The following is a 21,998-nucleotide window of genomic DNA, read 5'->3' on the forward strand; positions in this document are numbered from 1 at the left end:
TTCAGGATAGTTTCTTAGAATCGCTTGTTCTGGATGCACCAGAGAGCAGGCTATATTAGGCCTGGTATTGAGAAATGAGAATGGATTAATTGATAACCTCCTAGTGAAGGCACCCCTGGGTAGCAGCGATCATAATATGATTGAATTTTACATTCATTTTGAGGGAGTGTGTCCTAAACTAGTGTTTTAAAATTAAATAAGGGCAATTATGAGGGCATGAAAGCAGAGCTAGCTAATGTGAACTGGCAAATGAGGCTAAGGGATAGGTCAATGGAGGTTCAGTGGCAGCATTTAAAGGGATATTTAAAAAATACACAGAATAGATACATTTCAATGAGAAAGAAAAAGCCCAAGGGGAGGGCCCATCATCCGTAGTTAACTGGAAAAGTTAAAGACAGTATCAAACTTAAAGAAAAAGCATATAATTACGCAAAGACGGGTGGCAGGTCAGAAGATTGGAAAGAGTATAAAGAACAGCAAAGAATGAGAAAAAGATTAATAAGGAGGAAAAAATTAAAGTATGAGAGAAAACAATCTAGTAATATAAAGACAAATAGTAAGAATTTTTATAGATATTTAAATAAGAAAAGAGTTATCAAAGTGAGCATTTGCCCTATAGAAAGTGCATCTGGGGGATTGGTAATGGAAAGTAGGGAGATGGTAGATGAATTAAACAGGTATTTTGCTTCAGTATTCACTAAAGAGGACACAAGTAACCTCCTGGAAATAGCTATAAATCAAAAAATGGAAGGAAGGGAGGAACTCAGGAAAATTACAATCACCAGGGAAGTGGTATTGAGCAAATTGTTGGGGCTGTGGGTTGACAAATCCCCAGGTCCTGATGGACTTCATCCTAAGGTCCTGAAAGAAGTGGCTAGTGAGATGTTTGATGCATTGATCTTAATTTTCCAAAATTCCCTAGATTCAGGGAAGGTTCCATTAGATTGGAAAATAATAAATGTAACTCCTTTATTCAAAAAGGGAGGGAGACAGAAAACAGGAAACTACAGGCCAGTTAGCCTAACATCCGTCTTAGGGAAAATGTTAGAAGCTATTATTAAAGATGTTATAGAAAAATTCAAGCCAATCAGGCAGAGTCAGCATGGTTTTGTGCAAGGGAAACAATGTTTAACCAATTTATTGGTGTTCTTTGAAGGAGTTACATGTGCTGTGGATAAAGGGAAACTTATAGATGTACTGTACTTAGATTTCCAGAAGGCATTTGATAAAGTGCCACATCAAAGGTTATAGCAGAAAATAAAAGCTAATGGTTTAGGGGCTAACATATTGGCATGGACAGAAGATTGGCTAGCTAACAGGAAGCACAGTAGGCATAAATGTTTTTTTTAAATGGCTGGCAGGATGTGATGAGTGGTGTGCCACAGAGTTCAGTGCTGGGGCATTAACTTTTTACAGTTTATATAAATGACTTGGATAAAGGGACCAAAGGTATGGTTGCAAAATTTGCTGATGACACAAAGATAGGTAGGAAAATAAATTGTGAAGAAGACATAAGGAGGCTACAAAGTGACATAGAAAGGTTAAGAGAGTGGGCAAAGATCTGGCAAATGGAGTATAATGTGGGCAAATGTGAAATCGTCCATTTTGGCAGGGAGAATAAAATGAAACTTATTACCTAAATGGTGAGAGATTGCAGAACTCTGAGATTCAGAGGGATTTACGTGTCTTGGTGCATGAATTACATAAGGTTAGTATGCAGGTACAGCAGGTAATTAGGAAAGTTAACAGAATGTTATCATATATTGTGAAGGGAATTGATTACAAAAGTATGCAGGTTATGCTTCAGTTGTACAGAATACTGATGAGACTACATCTGGAGTACTGTGTACAGCATTGGTCTCCTTATTTAAGGAAAGATGTAAATGCGTTAGAAGCAGTTCAGAGAAGGTTTACGCGACTAAAGCTGGGATTTTCCATGTCCGCTGGTGCCGGGCAGGTTTGGTGGCGTGAGCGGACAATATGGCATGATCGGTTTCACGGCTGCCTCCTGAGGAGCAAACTGAGGGTGGGAGTGGTATCGAGGAAGGGTGAGAATGACCGAGGGCAGAGCGAGGCCGTGGGGTGGGTTTGACGGTAGCGGCAGAAGGGATGGCGAGGGTGGTTGGTGGGAACTCGGAGGAAGACACGGACCCTGGGGATGGGTAGGAGGAGGTCAGGAGGTGAATGCATATGGGGGTGGGATTTTTGTGAAGGAAGGGAATGTGGACGTTCACCAGGATATCCCTGAATGAAAAGGATTGGGGCTGGTAGGTCACGGAAGGGAGGTGGAAGGTGATGCCAGGCAGGCCAACTGTGATGGAGAAAGGAAATGGGTGTCTGGGGAGGGTAAAGGATGGGGGAGTGAAACTAAGACCAAATTAGCACCATGGCGTCCAACTCGAAAGTGAAACCACAGCCGTGGTGGGCAAGATCAAATGCTGCATGGGGGTGTGATCAGTGGGTGAATGGAAATGCAGGTCAGCTCAGATGGACAACTGAAAGTGAACCCCAGCAGGCAGCATTGAAAATGCTCAGGACATTGAGATGAGAGTGAAATGTGAAGGATCTGCGTGCATGGGAGAATGTTTGCACGAGGCTCCGAAAGGCCCTGCCACACACACTTTTCTCTCCAGAATCACTCATGGGCCGGCTGCTCCTTCTGCAGTGTTGGGTCTTTCCAGGCTGCTTATTTCCACCTCTTCACTGGAGGAGTTGTCCTCTTGGCTGCAGATGAGAACATGGATGGAGCTGAGGGACTGGCTGGCTGAGGGTGTTGGTCCCTTGGCAGAGCTCCCTGTGAACCAAAGTAGAGATAAGCATGGCAGCAGAGTCAAAAACAGGAGAGAGAGCACTCACAGTTGTGTTGAGGGAGGGACGGTGTGGTACAGGATCCTCAGGTGGGTGTTCTCCGTCGATCTCACCATCGTTGCAGGCAGGGTTCACATCCTCACCAGTCAGCACGATGGCACACCCCTCAAAGTGAGTGATGGGCCTAATGTGGGTCACTCCACCCCTGGCCTGGGATCTCTCCCTGCTGATGTGAGCCAGCTTCTCCTGCATGAAAACAGATGGAGAAAAGGTGAGCAGGACACATGGCACTGCGTGGATTGTTTGTGTGGTGAGCGGAGCCATGGGCAGGACGAAGATGTGAGTTTGAGAGAGTATGAACGTGATGGAGATGTGAGGGTATGTGTGAGAGTTAGTTGTGTTGTCCCTTGAGGTGTGTGATCCCTATGGATGTGTGATGGGTTTGTGAGTGTGTGAGTTGAGAGTGATGAGAAGAGTGAGTTACCATGAGGGAACGGATGAGACCATTCATCCTGTAGCAGCACCGGGTGGCTGTTCTCTTATGCAGGGCATTGGCACCGACCACCATTGCCACCGCCTCCCCAGCCTGGCTGGTAACACTGCTGCCCATCCTGCAGCCAGAGTGGGGGTACAGGACATTGTGGCAGGCCCCCACGGCATCCAAAAGGCATCACTGAACCTGAGAGCTGCAGTCTCTTTGCCTTTCGTGGACATCTTCCCTGCATTAGTCATGGGCTGGAAGCACTGAGGTGTGCGCACACGGCTGGACTTTAACTATGGCACCCGGTGTGATGAAGCAGCGAGGTGAAGGCGCGGTGGGTGAATGAGAGCCTGCCCGCCATGGAAACGGCGCATTTCCCGGGAATGTATAAACAATGTGGTGGGTTTGGGACGATACGGTGTGAAAACCCACCATCGTGGCCGGCGGGTAAAACGTCATTTTACCCACCTGCTACAGCACTTAGTGCAAACCTGGGGCGATTCTAGGGGAGGTGATGGCGTAGCGGTATTATCCAGAGACCCAGGGTAATGCTCTGGGGACCTGGCTTCGAATCCCATGGAATTTAAATTCAGTAAAATAAAACCTGGAATTAAAAGTCTAAGGATGACTATGAAATCATTGCCAATTGTTGTAAAAACCCATCTGGTTCACTTTCGGGAAGGAAATCTGTTGTCCTTACCTGGCGTGGCCTACATGTGACATCATGTGGCTGGCTCTGAAATGGCCAGCAAGCCACTCAATTGTATCAAACCGCTGCAAAGTCTCAAAAAAGGAAAGAAACCCAACGTACCTCCCAGCGTCGACCTAGGCACCGGAAATGACAACGGCAAACTCAGCACTGTTGACCCTGCAAAGTCCTCCTTACTAACACCAGTGCCAAAATTGGGAGAGCTGTCTCACAGACTAGTGAAGCAACAGCCTGACATAGTCATCCTCACGGAATCATACCTTACAGATAATGTCCCAGGCACCACCATCACCGTCCCTGGGTATGTCCTGTCCCACCGGCAGGACAGGCCCGGCAGAGGTGACGGCACAGTCGTGTACAGTCGAGAGTGAGTTGCCCTGGGAGTCTTTAACCTCGACTCCAGACCTCATGAAGTCTCATAGCATCAGGTCAAAATGGGCAAGGAAACCTCCTGCTGATTACCATGTATAGCCCTCCCTCAGCTCATGAATAAGTGTTCCCCCATGTTGATCACCACTTGGGGGAAGTCCTGAGGATGGCAAGGGCGCAGAATGTACTCTGGATGGGGGACTTCAATATCCACCATCAAGAGTGGTTCAGTAGCACCGATGTGGGCAAGTCTTAAAGGACATAGCTGCTAGACTGGGTCTGTGGCAAGAGGTGAGGGAACCAACAAGAGGGAAAAGCATACTTGACCTCTTCCTCACCAACCTGCCTGCCGCAGATGCATCTGTCCATTACAGTATCGGTAGGAGTGATCACCGCACAGTCATTGTGGAGACGAAGTCCCTTCACATTAAAGATACCCTCCGTTGTGTTGTGTGGCACTACCACCATGCTAAATGGGATAGAATTTGAACGGATCCTGCAACTCAAGCCTGGGCATTCATGAGGCGCTGTGGGGCAGCAGCAGAATTGCACTCAAACACAATCTGTAATCTCATGGCCTGGCATATCCCCCACTCTACCAAGCCAGGAGATCAACCCTGGTTCAATGAAGAGTGCAGGAGGGCATGCCAGGAGCAGCACCAGGCATATCTAAAAATGAGGTATCAACCTGGTGAGGCTGTAACACAGGATTACTTGTATGGCAAACAGTATTAACATCAAGTGATAGGCAGAGTTAAGCGATCTCACAACTGATGGATATAAGGTCTGCAGCCCTGCCACATCCAGACTTGAGTGGTGGCGGACAATTAAGCAGCTCACTGGAGGAGGAGTCTCTGCAAATGCCCCCACCCTCAATGAGGGGGATCCCAGCACATCAGTGCAAAAGATAAGGCTGAAGCATTTGCAAGAATCTTCAGCCAGAAGTGCCAAGTGGGTGATCCAACTTTGCCTCCTCTGGAGGTCCCCAGCATCACAGATACCAGTCTTCAGTCAATTCAATTCACTCCATGTGTGAAACGTGACAAGAAACGGCTGAAGGCACTGGATACTGCAAAGGCTATGGGCCCTGACAATGTTCCGACAATAGTTAGTACTGAAGACTTGTGTCCAGAACTTGACGTGCCCCTATCCAAGCTGTTCCAGTACAGCTACAACACTGGCATCTACCCGGCTATGTGAAGAATTTCCCAGGAATGTCCTAACTACGAAAAGCAGAACAAATCCAAACCAACCAATTACCACCCCATCAGCCTACTCTCGATCATCAGTAAAGTAATGGAAGGGGTCATCAACAGTGCTATCAAGCAGTGCTTGCTCAGCAATGACCTGCTCACTGATGCCCAGTTTGGGTACCACCAGAGCCACTCAGCTCCTGACCTCTTTATAGCCTTGGTTCAAACATGGACAAAAGAGCTGAACTCCCGAGGTGAGGTGAGAGTGACTGCCCTTGACATCAAGGCTGCACTTGATCGAGTGTGGCATCAAGGAGCCTGAGCAAAACTGGAGACAATGGGAATCGGGGGAAAACTCTCCACTGATTGGAGTCATACCTAGCACAAAGGAAGATGGTTGTGTTTGTTGGAGGTCAATCATCTCAGCTCCAGGGCATCACTGCAGGAGTTCCTTAGGGTCATGTCCTCGGCCCAACCACCTTCAGCGACTTCATCAATGACCTTCCTTCCATCAAAAGGTCAGAAGTGGGGATGTTCACTGATGATTGCACAATGTTCAGCATCATTCGCGACTCCTCAGATACTGAAGCAGTCCATGTCCAAATGCAGCAAGACCTGGATAATATCCAAGCTTGGGCTGACAAGTGGCAAGTAACATTCACGCCACACAAGTGCCAGGCAATGACCATCTCTGACAAGAGAGAATCTAACCATTGCCTCTTGATGTTCAATGGCATTACAATCACTGAATCCCCTACTATCAACATCCTGGGGGTTACCATTGACCAGAAACTGAACTGGACTAGCCATATAAATATTGTGACCATAAGAGCAGGTAGGAGGCTAGGAATCGTGTGACGAGTAACTCACCTCCTTACTCCCCAAAGCCTGTCCGCCATCTACAAGGTACAAGTCAGGAGTGTAATGAAATACTCCCCGCTTGCCTGGATGAGTGTAGTCCCACAACATTCAAGAAGCTTGACATCCTCCAGGAAAAACAGCCCGCTTGATTGGCACCCCATCCACAATCATTCATTCCCTCCACCACTGATGCACAGTGGCAGCAGTGTTACCATCTACAAGATACACTGCAGGAATTCACCAAGGCTCCTTCAACAGCACCTTCCAAACCCACGACCAATACAATGTAGAAGGACAGGGGCAGCAGGTAGATGGGAACACCACCATCTGGAAGTTCTCTTCCAAGTCATTCACCATCCTGACTTGGAATTATATCGCCGTTCCTTCACTGTCACTGGGTCAAAATCCTGGAACTCCCTTCCTAACAGCATTGTGGGTGTACCTACACCACATGGACTGCAGCGGTTCAAGAAGGCAGCTCACCACCACCTTCTCAAGGGCAACAAGGCAATAAATGCTGGCCTAGCTAGCGAAGCCCACATCCTGTGAACGAATAAAAAATTAATGCCAGGAATGGGTGGGTTATCTTATGAGGAATGGTTGGAGAGGTTAGTTTTCTATTCTATCCACTGGAATTTAGAAGAGTTGGAGGTGACTTGACTGAAATCTTTAAGGTCCTGAGGGGTTTTGACAGGACCGATGTGGAGAGGATGTTTCCTCTTGTGGGAGAACCTAGAACTAGGGGTCACTGTTTAAAAATAAGGGGTTGCTCATTTAAGATGGTGATGAGGAGTAATCTTTTCTCTCAGAGGGTCGTGAATCTTTGGAACTCTCTTCCTCAAAAGGCAGTTGAAGCAGAGTCTTTGAATATTTTAAAGCCAGATCTAGATAGATTCTTGATTACCAAGGGGGTGAAAGGTTATTGGGGGCAGACAGGATATGTGGGGTTGACGTTACATTCAGATCAGCCACGATCTTATTGAATGGAGGAGCAGGCTTGAGGGACCAAGTGGGCTATTCCTGCTCCTAATTCGTATGTTTATATGTTCATATGACACTAATATGGAGGCCTTTTCACATCAGAAAGGGCAGAAATGCGCTGGTGGGAGGGGAAGAAAAATAAGTAAATTGCTCCTAACTCAGAAATTCCGAACACAAAACCTGGGTCTCTTAGATAGTGAGTCTAACTCAGCTATTCTCTCATGCACAAAACACTACTCTCTGATTTACAACACTCAGATGGGGCTCCAGCACGTGAGCGACTTTGTGCATGCTCTTCAAAATGAAGAGTCACGTTCCTCAATCAGCAACTTGCTCCGGAAGGTAACAGGGATTTTACTGATGTTACTGCTGTGGATATGAAATCTTGCAGTTGATTCAGAAGAGTCACAGAATCACACAGTGCAGAAGAGGCCCTTCGGTCCATCGAGTCTGCAGAGTCTCCAGTTTAGATTTTTACCTCAACAGCTGTGATGATTTTCAGCAGTTCCGTATGTTTCTGTAATGTCATTTTCTAATCCCTTGGTCGCAATTTATCTAAACTGGACATATGTGGTCCTACACGCCCTTCCTCCACCAACTACCTCAACACCCCAATTCAATATTCCCGCTGTGTCAATTGTAACAACAACTTGCTTTTATATAACATGTTGAATGAGCGTTATAAGACAAAATTTGGCACCAAGCCACATGAGGATATATTGGGACAGGTGACCAAAATCTTGGACAAAGTGGTAGGCTTTAAGGAGTTTCTTAAAGAAGGAGAGAGAGGTGGAGAGATTTAGGGATGGTATTACGGGGTTTAGGATCTAGGTAGCTGAAGGCAAGGCCATAATCGTGGAAGGATTAAAATCAGAGATATGTGTTACAATCCCTGTTGTTACGAAAATCTAGTTTATAGTTCATGCCAATATTTTAGGGGTAATGTTTTGTTCTGGGGAAATTATTGTTTTGAAGCTAAGGCAACTAAAATGCTGGACTTTAGAGATTGCCAGGCCCATGCAAGAAAATGGCAGTCCAGAAGGTTACCCATGTTTGTTTAATAGAGTCAGAATAGAAGAGATGGAAAAACAGCAAGTGGGCTTACTTAGCTGGAGAACTGGAGACATGATGTCTACACTGCTTGCAAAGAAGTACAGCCCAGAGAGATATTTTGTTTTGAGAGCTAGAGCTAAATTAGTTTCAAATCATTCACTGCAGCTCGCAGAGAGGCCCTGGGAGTTGTTCAGTGCAGTTAGGACTCAGGGGAAGTCCTGGGGAGCTGAGAAGGTGGTGGAAGGTCACTGGTTCTGTGCCAGAAAACTAGGGCACAGAGAAGCCCTAGGAGCCACTTATAGCTCAGTGCAGTCGGGAGACAAAAGTTTGGAGAAACCTAGGGGCAGTGCCAGTTTAGTGAAACTGGTGGTCTGCAAAAGAGCTGGTATTGTGCTGATAATTAGAGGTGGGAATGTTGCTTTGTGAACCCCGTGGAACACAGTCTCAGGAGGGAATTGAACCATTGGGAGGTGAGCATTTATTGAGGTGATTGGGTCGGATGGGTTTTTGAGGGAATTCAGAGGTTGGATTTTCGAAAGTGAGTAGGTGAAATCTCTTATGAGGGAGACAGAGTTTTAATAAGAGTTGGTGGCTCACAACAGACATTGACATCTAGGTGGGTTACTGAGTAATCTGTGGGATCTGTCTTGGTTGCTTCTGCCATTTATTATTTAGTTTGGTGTATTCGGCCACAGTCTGCCTGTTAATTCATATTTTCCTCATGTTAATTCTGAATGTTAGAGTAGAAGATAGACATTGTAGAGTGTTTTACTTTTCTGACTTGCATAGTAAAGTTTATTTTGCTTGTTTAAAACTGTGGAACTTTGTGACTTTATTCTCTTAGTGGGTAACTAGGATTTCAAACTTTGTCTACTTTAAAAAGTTACTGGTCCCTAACCGGATTGCAACGTGGTAAAGGGATAGGCTTTCAGATTTTCAACTTTTACTGTAACAAACTAAAATTAACATAAAGCAAACATTACTTAACAGGCAACAGATATATTGAACTAAAGAAAGGGTACTTTCGCATTCACTAACAAACGTAATTGAGATATGTCTCACAACCCTTTTTGCTGTGCACTTCTGGCAGATGTGTAGCATTACACAAACAACTCCAAGGTAACTTCTGGCTCTCCAGCAGACTCACGTCTCCCTGTTGTGCTATTTAGCAACTTCCAGTGTCTTTCAAAAATTGTCCCACACAGCCTGAAGCTCCCAGATCTGGTTTTCACCAGAAAGGCCCACCTGGGCAACTCTTTGTTCCTTAACTCTCTATAAGTCCAATCTACTTTTGAACTGAAAACAAATTCTTACAAGCATCCTGCTTCGCCACAGCAGCATTTGCCTTGTCTCTTTCTGCCCGTGCCTCACAAAAGCAGTTGTCCATTTACTGTGAGTCATTGTGAAAAGATATGGTATCTGTCATTTGATTTCAATAGGTTTCTGTTTGAGTTTTACCCCCATGGCAACCAGATCACATAAGCCTGTTTCCAAGCTGGGCTGCTTCCGGAATTCTCAATTTTACCTTAAGTTAAAGGAGACTTTTTTAAAACATGATTATCTTGTAAAGTCCAGTATTCATTAGACATACAAGAGACAAGAATTGGAGGAACACAGAGCTCTCAGAGGGTTGTGCTGCTGGAGCAGATTTCAGAGGTAGGGAGGAATGAGACCGTGGAGGGATTTGAAAACAAAGATGAGAATTTTGAAATCACGATATTGCTAGCCCAGGAGCTGATGTAGGTCAACGAGCATGGGGGTGTTGGGTGAGTGGGAATTATTGCGAGTTAGGACATGGGCAGCAGAGCTTTGGGTGAACTCCAGTTTATGCAAGGCTCACTCAGGACGTCAAACATCTGGAACACCTACATCTGCACCAAATCTCCAGACTGCTAGCACCCAACATTTGCACCATCTAACCATTGTGGTCGATTTATCTCAGCTTCTCTTCTACTGAATTCAACCTGTTCTTTGGGCCTTGGCCCTTAACTCAGTGTACTGAGTCCTTTTGTTTAGTAAAGTAGATCTTAGCTAAATTTAAATATTTATAGATTGTCACTAAACTCTCTTCTGACCTGATCAAGACTTCAGATGTTTTCAACCAAGACATATATTCTGTCCTGCAGAACATCGCTCTATATGTTTGCAAGTGATTCACAAAGGGCTGACTTGCTTCACTTGGAACAAGATCAGCCATCTCTTGACTCACCTTCCACATTCTACAGCGGACTGCCTATTTCCTTCAAACTGCTGAGCACAAGAGGTAGTCTCCTGGAAGCAGAGGCTACTCAGATTTAATGGCTTTAAGGTTATGTTGCGGATCTGCGCTCACATCGGAAGGTGTACTAAAGGGAAGGCAATAGCCTTGATTCAAGGGTTGGGCTAATGAAGGGAGAGTGTACAGAAAACCTGAATCAGGGGCCTGAATCAGTAGCAGACATATAGCTAGAGGAGATGATGGGTGAGGCCATGTTTGCCAATTCTGCTTGGATGTAGCCATGGAGATTTCATCAGAGGATCTCTCACTTACAACTTGCAAGCTTTAAATGATCAAAAGAAGCTAGGTGCTTGACAAGCTAATGAGTAAACATGGATGCCATCTTAGCATGTAAGGTGTGAAGGGAATTTGCATTTTTAGATAAATGAAGAGAGATTTGGATTTCAAAGGGATCTTAGTCTGCTACAACTAACCAGATAAGCAAGGCTAAGGAATGTGCTTATTTTTCCCAAAGGGTACTGATAATATTGGCAACATTAAAGTTTTTATGTTATGAGGAAGATACAGTTTCAAAGACATATGGAATAACAGGATTTACATATTAAAAGGAGAGAAACATATATAAAGAAAAATGAAAGGCTATGTGTGAGAAGGCCATGTAAGATCTAACAGGAGTATGTGAAATTGCCTTAATGAAGCCTCCAGCATTTGTGCATAAGTCTGTTGTCTACTGAAATGGAAGCTGGAGAAAAGCCATTTGAAATTCCACTGTCCAGGATATTGTGTTAACTTGCTGAGTTTGTTTTAAATCTAAAGTCTATTTTTGGACCGTTGCCTTAAAGGGAGTGTAACTGGGAGTCAGGTTAATTAGGGATTTTAGGAGTTATTATAGCAGTAATTATAGTCTTAGGTATGTGCTTGACATCTTTTATTTTGTTAATAAATATTTTAATTTAATTTTTAAAAATCTCTAAAGGTCTTGGTGGACTTATTACTTCTGAATTCTCGTGATAAATACAAATTGCAAAACCGTTGTGATAGCGCAACCAAATTTCCCTCGTAGATTTGGTCCATCTGGCACACATCATCTGCCACGTCATAAAACAATCAGAAAGTGAATAGACTCTTTGTAACCTGATTGGGTGATTATTGACGATCAGTCAAATGGTTTTCTCCATCCCTAATGTTTGATAGTTTTATAACTAATCATCAAGTGTTCAAAGAAAATTTAAAAATAGCATTTAAGTTTATTTACCCTAGGATTTTTCACTGGGTTTTTGCCTGCAACAGTGTTCTTGAGGTTGTCCCTTAATTCCTGGAGACTCAAGTCCAATCCTGGAGGTTAGGCAGCCCTTAGGTGAGGCCAGGGAGACATTTGTGGTTAAGTCTGAGAATTCTATTTTCAATGATTTGAGGACCAGTGAATCAATGCAGTACAAAGATGATGGATGAGTGGGGCTTCATTTGGGTCCAGATACAGGAAGAAAAGGGGTAGTTGCGGGCCAGACTTGCAGCTCAGATTGACATGATCCCCAAGCTTAACGAGGAATGCTGTGGCTGGAAGGTAGCAAGCGGGAGAATAATTAGAAAAAAACAAAACTCATCAGCTTGTGATGAAATCAGAATTGGGTAGGTGAAATAAAGAGAGAACTGTATGTGGGATCTGAGGGTACCTTTATCCCCTGATATATTGCCTGATTACTGAGCCTGGCCAAGGACTCTTCCAAAGCTGAACTTCAACACATCAATGCCGCTAATGGATTGTATGTAGTTGGCAGTGAAGCCAACTGCTCTCATTAACTTCTGAGTGGTAATGTTCGTGTATTTTGCTGAAGTTGTGAACAGCTTGATATAAAACCTTTCAATTATTGACGTATTCCTACAAAACTAGAAAACATGGATGTGTCTAGTTATTTAAATAACTCAACTTATACAGCCCATTTTCACAAACTCAGGACATCCAAAAGCAATTCACAGCTAATGAAGTACTTCTTGAAGTGTAGTCACTGCCGAAACACAGGGAAAGGTGACAACCAATTTGCTCACAGTAAGACCTCAAACAGCAATAATATTAACAGCTAGAAATGCAATCCGATTTTAGTAATTTTGACTGAGGAATAAATATTGGCTAGGATACTGGAGAGTACTCCCCTGCTCTTGTTTGAAATAGTGCTGCTGTATTTTCTGCATCCATTGGAGATGACAGATGGCCGCTCGGTATAATGTCTGATCCAAAATATACCTTGGACAGTGTAGCACTTCCTTCAGTACTGCATTGGAGCACCAACTTAGAATTTGCACCCATACAACTGAAGTAAGATTTGAATCCAGGGCCCCAAACACAGAGGAAAGAGTGCTTCCAACTAAACCACAGCTGATACAAATGTACAATTGATTATAGTTTTCTGAGCTTCACTTTCACCAAAGGTAACTACTTCTGAGATCCCTCGCTGGCTCACTTACAGAAAGAAATATTTCTCTTCATTGGAATCTCAGAAACACCTCCAAGTCCTATACAGTGTCAGGAAAACATAACAATTTTCAATTATAAATAATAATAAAAACAGAAAATGCTGGAAAATCTCAGTAGGTCTGACAGCATCCGTGGAGAGAAAAACAGAGTGAACATTTTGAGTCTGTATGACCCTTCTTCAGAGCACTTCGATTATTATAATAATTTTCAAAATGTTATTGGAATTTATTGTAACAATAGAAATAGTGTGTGTGTGGGGGGGACTTAATTGAATTAAAGGCAGCTTGTCTGAAGGCTTTAATGTATCAGAAGAGATGTTAAATAGGTAAATATGGTTGAAGTTATAAAATGTGATGTGTAAAAGTGAAAATTTGCATTTTTAAATAGACCTGAGTAGTGAATTTCAGAGGTAGTAAGCTGTTATACCTAGCAGACAGAGGCTAAGCCAAACATTTTTCCCAAATATTACTGGTAAAATTGGTACTATGATAAATTTTTATTATTAGAGAGGTAAAGTCCAAAGACATAGTGAAACAATGGGAATTTGCATTCAAAGGGAAAAATATGTATAAAGGAGAGAAGGGAGTTAGATTAAACAGGGGAGCTAGAAGTTACCATAGTAGTAATTTTACACATACACAGGTTTACAGAAACATGTAAGCCTTGGTGGCCTTTTTACTGAATTCAAAGCCCGCGTCTCGAAATATATACAAATTGCAAAACAGTTGTGGCAGTTGTTTCAAGTTTCTCTTTGTGATTTTGAGCAGCTCAGCATTTACCAATGGCTGTGCCATAACAACAAACTGTATTATTTTGGAGCTCAGTGCCTGTTGTTATTTAGACAAAGCTGGTACATGAATAGTGAATTGCTGTACTGAGCCAGCGCCTTAATGATGAGGCAGACCAGTGGCAGAGAAGGAAAGAAAAGGAGGCAAATCCTGCACATCAGATCATTCTACCTCATGGGATGCCTGGCCCCATGTGCGCAAAGATCTGTGGGTCGAGAATCGACCTGTTCTGTCACATGAAGATCCATGGCAGAAACCTATGACTCTGAGTAGGTGTCACCCTTGAATTGAGGGACAGACGACAAAGCCTTCTGACCTATGTCATGACTCACTGGAGATGGTGTGCTGTAATGTCAAGCCCCACTGTTCCCTGAGCTGCAACAAATACGAAAAGTTTGACCAAACCACCAGATTACCCCAATTCTACCTAATTGTTTAATTTAGGTTAATAGAATACAAGCACCAGGTTTGTAAAATTAATAAGTAAATAACTATTTATTGAACAAATTGTCTTTAACTAGTGGCAAAAGAAAGAAATATGAACTGCCAACTTCTAACTCAATAGCTTAAAATCTATCCCTTCTTAAACCTCTATACACAAACACACATACGCATAAGACACATAAAACATGGATTTTAAGGGTGAGATAAAACAGTTCAATAGCACCAATTCGGAATACAGGATAGATGGGTTGATTTTGATTGATGTCTTCCAAATTCCTTGCAGTTTGTTGCTGATGACACAAGGTAGTCTCCCAGCACTTTCAGTCTGTGGTTCACTGGTTGAAAAACTTGCTTTTCAGTGTCTCTACTGGTGATCTTTCCCCTTTCCCTCTTGACAGGGGTTTTCAGAGAAAGCAGCTTACAGAGACGTGAGGGATAGCTATTATGGCAGAATTTCTGGAATCTTATAAACACAGGAGAGGGAAGTTTCAGGTCTTCTCTTTTGCAGGCTACCAGCTGTTTTGCTTGTACTATTACCACACAAAACCCTGGTCACCTGGTCTGGAGCCAATTAAAATGCTGTCGTTAGGCAATTTCCCTTAATCCGGAACCCTTTTCCAGTGCCATCCTGTTTTCTTATGCCAGCCTATGTTCCAGGATGGCAACATTGTAGATATTCCTCATCCTGCTCCAGTGAACATGTCTTTCAACTGCAGCCATGGTAGCTTTTTAAAGCCACAGTCCAAGAAAAATAAAAGATAGATTCTTTACACCTAAGATGGCTGTTGTCAGGGGTTCGAGAAGCAGCCTAACCCTGCTCCTCACCTCTCATGAGGCCAGTTGGTGCTTCGGGCATCCTAAAGGATCCTCTAAAAATGTTGCCAACCTCACTTCAACATTAACGGGACCATGAGGCTACCAAGCCCATTCTGAGTCCAGTAACACTTGCTTAATGCTGGACAATAGAGGAAGAATTTGATCGTGGGTTTCCATATTAAACCATGGGCATAAATAAGCATGTTTCTCCTATTATTGTGGGAGGTCAACAGGTCCATAAAAACCGTCATGTGACATTGCCTCAAATTAAAGGGAATGGAGAGACACTCGCACCAGGATAAACTGGTTTTAGAGGCATACCTGTAGAAATTGAACCCAAAATTACATGGAATTCACAGTGCAGGAACAGGCCATTTGGCCCAACTGGCCTGTGCCAGTATTTATGCTCTCCTCAAGCCTCCTCCTGCTTTACTTCATCTAACCCTTTCAGCAGATCCTTTCATTCCTTTCTCCCTCATGCACTCATTTACCTTCTTCCTAAATGTATCTCTGCTATTCACTACCTATGCCATTTTGAGAAAACATTGTAGAGGGACAGGTCAAGGGAGCCCTTTGAACACGAGTGACCAGGAATCCATTAAATGGAACAAATCAGCCACAAAGGTACATGCGGCTGACAACACTGAGCAATTACTGGAGTGTATAGAACACTGGGAAATGGGCCAAAGCTAGAAAAATCCAGCAGAGTGCAACTTTAGAGAGAGGTTGCAAGCACAAAAGAGGTGGAAAATAATAACAAGGTTTTACAAACTACAAGGGAATACGATAAAAAAAAACAATTGCCAGACAACAAAAAGAAATCTTGCAAAGACAGAGAGAATAATACAGAATGAAATAAAGAACAAGGATACAAAACAGAAGAAATCACTATTATTGGGGTGATTGCAGCCTGTTACAAAAGAAGAGAAAAAATCTGTACTTCTCTAGCATCATTCACAGCCTCTGAATACCACAAAGTGCTTTACCTTTGAAGTACTTTTAAAGTGTAGTCACCGTTATAAGGTAGGAAATGCAGCAGCCAATTTGCCCATTGCATGCTCCCACATTGAGCAATGTGACAGTGAACAGATAATCTCTTTTAGCTATGTTGGTTGAGAGATAATTATTAGCCAGGACTCTAGGAAGAACTCCACTGATTTTCTTTGTCCAGTAGTGCTGGAAGATCTTTTACATCCAACCGAGAGGGCAGAGAGGATTTGGCTTAATACCTTATCCAAACAAAGGCACTCCTTCAGTACTGCAGTTAGTGTCAGCCTAGATTGCATGCTCTGCCTCTGGAGAGGAAATTGAACACAGCCTTCTGACTCTGAGGCAAGAGTGCTACCCACTGAATGACAGCTGAATACATTAAAAGGTAAAGCAAAGCACCTCAGTGACTGGTATAGAGAAAGATCGCATCGAACCATGGATTTGGAGCCATAAAACACATGAGGAACATCAGCCTGGCATTATAACATTTCTCATGTCTATCCAAAGGATCTTGTACCTCAGAGCCAGGGACCATCATCTCCTTGGTGCTTCGGTTCCCTGTTTCTGGTGATAAAGCACTCCTGCCAGCAAAGCTGAATATCAGTAATGCCCCTGTCATGTTAGGTTGAGGGTGCCATATTATCCCACCTGAGTACCCAACCCACCCACACATTGCAATAAGCTGGATCCTACATGCATGGCCAATGTGTTTTTTCTCATATTTTGGGAGGTCAACAGGTCCATAAAAACCATCATGTGACATTGCCTCAAATTAAAGGGAATGGAGAGACACTCGCACCAGGATAAACTGGTTTTAGAGGCATACCTGTAGAAATTGAACCCAAAAGGTACATTTTTACATGGAATTCACAGTGCAGGAACAGGCCATTTGGCCCAACTGGCCTGTGCCAGTATTTATGCTCTCCTCAAACCTCCTCCTGCTTTACTTCATCTAACCCTTTCAGCAGATCCTTTCATTCCTTTCTCCCTCATGCACTCATTTAGCTTCTTCCTAAGTGTATCTCTGCTATTCACTACCTATGACATTTTGAGAAAACATTGTAGCGGGACTGGTCAAGGGAGCCCTTTGAACACGAGTGACAAGGAATCCATTAAATGGAACAAATCAGCCACAGAGGTACATGCGTCTGACAACATTGAGCAATTACTGGAGTGTATAGAACACTGGGAAATGGGCCAAAGCTAGAAAAATCCAGCAGAGTGCAACTTTAAAGAGAGGATGCAAGCACAAAAGAGGTGGAAAATAATAACAAGGTTTTACAAACTACAAGGGAATACAATAAAAAAAACAATTGCCAAACAACAGAATGTTGACAGAATGAAAACGTTTCTAATGTAGCCTTGTAGTATTAAGAACATTGAGAGTAGACCATTCAGTCCCTTTGGGTTTGCTCTGCTATTCAATTGGATCTTGGCTGTTCTGCACCTCCACTCCATTTTCATGCTTTTTCTCCATATTGCTTGATACTCTTAGCTAATTTTCATTCCTAATGACCTCAATGTTGGGAAGATCGAAGATTTGATCCCTGCTACAAACTCTTAGCTACTGACTCCATCCCTCTCCCTTGTAACCATCTGAGGCTGAGCTAGACTCTTTGCTCAGTGTTATATTTCCCTCCCTGAGCTTTAGATCACTTATTTCCACCTCCATAACATCGTCCAAATCCAAATGTCTCAGCTCATCTGCTGCTGAAACCTCCATCCATGCCTTTGTTACCTCTAAACCTGACTATTCCATTGCACTCCTGGCTGATCTCCCTCATTCAATCCTCTTGAAGTCATCCAAAACTCTGTGCCCATGTCCTTACATAGCAATTCCCATCACCCACCAGCTCTGTACTTGTTGACCTATATTGGCTCCTGGTTACGCAATACTTGGATTTTAAAATTCCCATCCTTGTTTTCAAATCCCTCTATGGCCTCTCCCCCCCTAACCCTGTAACCCCCTTCACCCCCACAACCGTCCGAGATATCTGCGCTCCTCTAATCCTGCTCTCTTGAGAATCCCCAATTTTAATTACTTCACCATTGGTGGCTGTGCTTTCAGCTGCCAGGGCCCTAAGCTCTGGAATTCCCTCCCTAAGTCTCTTTGCTTCTCTACATCTCTTTCCTTTAAAATCCTCCTATTAAGGCCTACCTCTTTGACCAAGCATTTGGCCATTTGCTCTTATATCTCATTCGGTGGATCAGTGTCAAATTTTGTTTTATAATGTTCCTGTGATGTGCCTTTGGGCATTTTATTGCATTAAAGATGCTATATAAATGTTGTTTTAAGATAAAGCCCAGTTTATCTTGATTCTGCTCACCAGTGGGGAATAGTTTTCCCTTATCTCCCCCATCGAATCTTTTTAACATTTTAAACATCTCAATCAAATCAGTCACTCGGCACAGTGTAAACAGGACAAATTTGGCACAATGGGAGATAGCACAGCGATGAAACTGTTGCGATCAGAACCAGCTCTCCAATGTAATGAGGATGAAACACTAAGTCAATGATGACAGACAGCTCAAGAACTGGGAATAAATAGATGCGCAGTTTCATTCCGAAACATCAACTATTAGTTTTTGATTGCAGAACCACCTACACCAGAAGCAATCCTGCAATGTGTTAGTTGTGCTGGCAATCTGAATCACCCAACTTGTGTTGCGGAGTGCAGTTCACAAAATCATGCACCATAATGTTCAAAGCTCGAGATCTGAAGTTTCCCCGGTGATGCTTAAACTCTGAAATCAGCTAAGATACCAGACTCGTGGCGCGACCTAGTTGATTTAATCTGGATCAGACACATTCAGAACCAACAGGGCTATGTTCTGCAGTATTTATCATTACATTCCTGGCACAAGAGCTCACAAACATTTGAGGGCCAGCAGAAAATATGTTTTTTCTTTAGCGCTTGCAAAAATGGTCTTTTAAAAGATCTACTTTTGCCATCTGCGGCTCTTATAAAGATAAGAGTCTGTCCTAAGACCACCCCTTACCCACGGAGCTTCCTTGGATGTGCTACGGACTTAGTATCTAGCACGTCTCTGCACCAAGAATTGGAAAGGCATCCTTCCTCGCTTTGTTACCACAGGATTCAAATGCTGGAGGAATTTCCTGCCCCTTTCTTCTGGGAAATTAGACCCAGAAATATGCAGGAGTATGCAGGGCTAACTCCTTTCCAATTTTCCAGCTGCTGCTGCCCTGTTTGCAGCTGGAATCAGAAAAGTGGGGAGACAAAAATTCCCCCTAGCTTCTTCCAACACCCTCCTTGCTGGCCTCCCCACTTTCCACTCTCCATTGACTCCAAAATTGCCTAATTCTCCAGCCATCCACAGCCTGGACTGTGCTAGGCCCGACTCACCCATCACCGCTGCACTCACTGGCCTACACCAGCCTCCTGCCCACCAATTCATCAAACGTTATATCTGTGTCTTCGTGTACAGATCCCCCCTGACACTTACAGGAACCTGCCTCAGCAACTTAACCAGCTTTAGGCTTTCTTGCCTATTGTTCTCTCTCCTTTTCTCCAGTCCAGCAACTCTGGCTCCTGTATGTTCCTCCCCTCTGCACTTTACTATTGGTGGCAGAGCCCTTACCTGTACAGACCTATTTTTTATGCTTTAATGGTGTTGTTAGGGATAAATGATGGCCAGGAATGATAGTTGAAGGGGATTAAAATTAGATGATTGTTCCCTATTGTGGATTTAATTCTTCTTAACAGTGCAGCATATGTCAGCTGGTGATACTTAAGCTATGGGGCTGGATTCCCATAACAATCTGAAGATATCTGATATACTTCAGCGTTCCATTTGTGGAGTCTGTAGTAGATGTAGTGCTGAATTCTGAGATGGTTTTCATGTAGTCTGAGAGATGGTCCTTGCTCTACAGATATTACAGATAATATTCAGAATTTAGGAAAGGTGGGGAACTGGGTTGGGTGGACTGAATGTGGAGACTCTGGACTGGGTTGGGGGGTGTGTGGTGGTAATTTTGCCCTTTGGATGATAAGACAATGTGGGCTGGATTGGGGAGTGCATGGTGGTAATTTTACCTTTTGGATGATAAGATAAATGGATGATGTTGACTCAGCTACCCTTTAGAACCGCCCCCCCCACCGATTCTTTGTCGATGGGAAATGTAAATTGGGTAGAGGTGTGCAGTATGTGCCCCGGCTACAGAGGAACCTAGAACATATGAGGCACAGAATCAGGATAAGGGCCTGATCATTTAGGGCTGAGGTGAGGAGAAACTACTTTCCTCAAAGGGTTGGGAATCTTCAGAATTTTCTACTCCAGAAGTTTGCAGATGATTCATCATTGAATATATTTAAGGCTGAGATAGACAGATATTTAGAGTGGAATTTTACAGCCCTCCAGGGTTGGGCTGGCAGGCAATAGAGGGTGGAAGGGGCTGTAAAATCGGTGCTATGTTGGCAGCGATGTGCCCATTGCCTCTCCAGCATGCTGGGATTTTACCAATGGCAGGTGGTGTCAACACCACATGACGTTTACCTGGTATCCATTTTGCAGATTGGCGAGGGGGGGGCAAAAGGTCGTCCTTTTTGGGCCTCCTGTGTCGAATGCGGGCCTCCCCATGGCACCCCCACCATTCTCCACACCCAACTTTGTGCATTCCCTCCCTCCCCACCTCCACTGCCAAACCTAAACCAACACCTCCCTCCCCCCAACCCCTAAAACCCCTTGCTGGGGCCTGCCAGGCTGGTCCGAGGAAGACCTCAGATTTATCTGGGTCTCCAACAACATGGCTCCTCGAGGTTGGGGACCGCTGTAGTCCCAGCAGTGGCCAGCACTGTACTCCCAATGGCGCTGCTGGGATTAGGGAGCTGCCGGCCATTTGATTGTCTGGCAACTCTCTGAGACGGGATTTCCTCTCAGATAGGGGTGGAAGTCTCACCTTGACCCGGTTAACGGATCAACAGCCATTAAATCGCTGCGAGGTGACTCAGCCAAGCAGAGGTGGGGGCAGGCCCACTCTCCTCATGTAAAATTTGGGCCTCGTTCTCTCAGGGAATGAAGGAATATATGGAGTAGGTATGAACAAGAAGGAGAAGATCAGCCATGATTGTATTAAATGATGGAGGAAGTATTACCTTACTTCTTTTTCTTATGTTCTTATGTTCTTTTAAGCCTATATCAAGTATTTTACAATGTGACCAACACTTAAATATCCCAGTTGGCTTTCAGGTAAATGATGTACTGTAATACCCATCCAAGGAATATACACGCTCTGAAATGGATGGCTTAATTTTGGAATGAGGCTTGGAGATGAGACATGGAGAATACATTGAAATCACACATGAGGAGGGATATAGTTTGGTAAGGGTCTCAATTCAAAGAATGTTTATCCTTTTTAAGCATTCCAGCAATCGTGGCTTCATGCCTGATGCTAGGAGCGGTGTCGGTGAGCACCCATATGTTGAAGCATGGGGCCGCCAGTTCCAGAGGAAATTTCACACAGCAGTCCACAGGAGCCCATCTGCTTGTTTGGCTTCACCGACCTGCATGCAGCATGGGATCAGTCACATTGTCTCCAAGAAGGTGAGGGAATACAGCTAACTCCGATGCATGTCATCAAGCTGCAGAGGAGGGAGATTTGCCAATTAATTCTTGTTTACAATGCTTGTGTTTCAGCCTGGTGGAGAGCTATTTTTAAAAGATACAGAATGTCTTTGATGCTTTTATTCTTTGTTCCTCTGTTCATTTTTGATTTTAAGACTCTCATCCTTGTGTTTGAATCTCTACATGGCCTCATAGCTCCCTACCTTTGTAACCTCCTGTAACCCTACAACC

This window comes from Cetorhinus maximus, chromosome 5 (genome assembly GCF_964194155.1).
Source record: "Cetorhinus maximus chromosome 5, sCetMax3.hap1.1, whole genome shotgun sequence".
Classification (NCBI taxonomy): domain Eukaryota; kingdom Metazoa; phylum Chordata; class Chondrichthyes; order Lamniformes; family Cetorhinidae; genus Cetorhinus; species Cetorhinus maximus.